Genomic DNA, 2318 nt, shown 5'->3' on the forward strand with positions numbered 1-2318 from the left:
CACTGTTTACAATAGCCAGAATCTCAAAAAACCTGAGTGCCCGAGAACAGAAGACTGGTTAAAGAAACTTTGGTACATCTACACAATGGAGTACTATATAGCTGTTAGAAAAGATGAAGTCATAAAATTTACATACAAGTATGAAAAGTATCATGCTAAGCAAAATGAGTCAGAAAGAGAGGGACAGACATTGAAAGTTTTCATTCACCAGGGGTAGATAAAGTAACAAAATGGAAGACTAACTCCCAAGAATAGCCGAGATAATTACCAGGAGGATTACTCCATGGCTTGGAGGCCAGCAGCACATGCTAGGGGGAAAGGCAGCTCAAATAGAGAAGGGAGCACCAAATAAAGGGTGTTGGGAGGATACTCCCAGGATGGGAGAAGCATGCTGAAAGTAGACTATAGACCAAACATGATTGCCACTCAGTGCCTCTTTTGCAAACCATAGCACTCAAAAGGAGAGAGAGAACAAAAGGGAGTGCCCTGCCACAGAGGCAGGGTGGGATAGGGGGTGTGGGGGGTAGGAGGGATACTGGTATCATACAGTGGTGGTGGAGAATGGGCACTGGTGGAGGGGATGGATGGGTACTTGATCATTGTATAACTGAAATCCAAGCACAAAAATTTGTAAGTCTACAACTCTACCTGATGGTGTTTCACTAATAAAATTTTCCTGAATGCGCTCGATCTCGTCTGATCTCAGAAGCTAAGCAGGGTCGGGCCTGGTTAGTACTTGGATGGGAGACCGCCTGGGAATACCGGGTGCTGTAGGGCTGGAGTGATAGCACAGCGGGTAGGGAGTTCACCTTACAAGCGGCCAACATGGCCGACACGAGTTCGATTCCTCTGCCCCTCTCGAAGAGCCCGGCAAGCTACTGAAAGTATTCGATATGCCAAACACAGTAAATAAATAAATAAATAAAAGAAAATAGGAACTTTCGTCTTACCTCCATACTGCAAACATCTAAATTTTGTTCAAATCTCAGTGAACCTGGAAAAAAGTTCAGAAATCCAGAGGGAAAAATTTAAATATCCTTTAGATAATTATTTCAATCTTGGGAGATTCTGAATCAACAACAATGATAGCATGTGTTCAGACTTCTGACATACAGGACTGGAACTCATAAAAGTGATGTTTTTAAGATTCTGTGTTTGTAGTAATCTTTAATGTCAGCAGTGGTAAACCAACACAGCTCTCAGCACTCAAAGCAGCCTTAATAAAGCAAACAAAAGCATATTTCACACAACAGAGAATACTAGTCTTATAAAATCTAGTATGCAACAAGTCGAATTTTTGATATGCTTTCGTAGGAAGGCAGTACAGAAGTAGGGCCCAGACTTAGTTCTGATTTTTATTCATTCCATCTTCGTATCAGTCTGAAGTCTAATGTGGAATTTAGTTTTTGACTCATCTTCAGTACTTAGAACCCCCTTTGCATATCCACTAGACCAACTGCTGTTAATATTTATGTATTTCCCAGTCTAGAATCTGAGCTTAGGCATACATATGTTAGTATCTCTTCAGAAAGCCTGACCTTCTATTTTTATTTTCTGGTTAATGTAAGAACAAACACCTAGGAATTATTTTTTTTTTAATGACATACACTCATAGTGTAGATTATCTACTTCTTCTAGGATTTTATTCTCATATCATCTCCAGGCATTGTTCCCTCTTCTCTGGGCTCCCAAACAGCTTTTTCAGTATCCTGTGACTGTTCTGTGCAGTACTATAATCTGAATCAATCATGTTCCCGCAGACACTTGGGACAATAGTGGCCTGTTAGAGACTATGGCCAGGCTACTTGCTTTTGGGTTTCCAAAGCCGTTTCCCTAGACTAGCAGATGAACTGTTTGTCTTTCATTGGAAAAAAACTTCTAAACCTGGGACGGTCCAGTTAATTTCTATAGCTCTGTAAGCATAAGACCTCGTATTGTGGATGAACTTTCATGCAGATGTGATAATATTCTATTATTTAAAAAATTACAAAAAAAAGCACAACGGTAGCATGTTCGCCTTGAATGTGGTAGACCCAGGTTCGAATCCCAGCATCCCATATGGTTCCCCGAGCACTACCAGGAGTAATTCTTGAATGCATGAGCCAGGAGTAATGCCTGTGCATTGCCGGGTGTGACCCAAAAAGCAAAAAAAAAAAAAAAAAAGACAAAAAAATTGAGTAACACTCAATGTCTCTGAACCCATTGTTCTATATCAGAAATTCTGAAATTTATTTGATTTACTTTCACATTTTCGGGGCAGGGGGGAAAGTCACTTTGTGATTCAGCACCCCTTGCAAATATACCTTCTATAAAATAAC

At 40.4% G+C, this 2318-nt stretch overlaps 1 pseudogene; it reads left to right on the top strand.

The window, feature by feature from the left end:
- The first annotated feature begins 658 nt into the window (after window positions 1–658).
- LOC130032166 (uncharacterized) lies at window positions 659–777 on the top strand (annotated as a pseudogene).
- The last annotated feature ends 1541 nt before the right edge of the window (window positions 778–2318 follow it).

This window comes from Sorex fumeus, unplaced genomic scaffold (assembly GCF_029834395.1).
Source record: "Sorex fumeus unplaced genomic scaffold, SorFum_2.1 ptg000047l, whole genome shotgun sequence".
In the NCBI taxonomy this organism is placed as follows: domain Eukaryota; kingdom Metazoa; phylum Chordata; class Mammalia; order Eulipotyphla; family Soricidae; genus Sorex; species Sorex fumeus.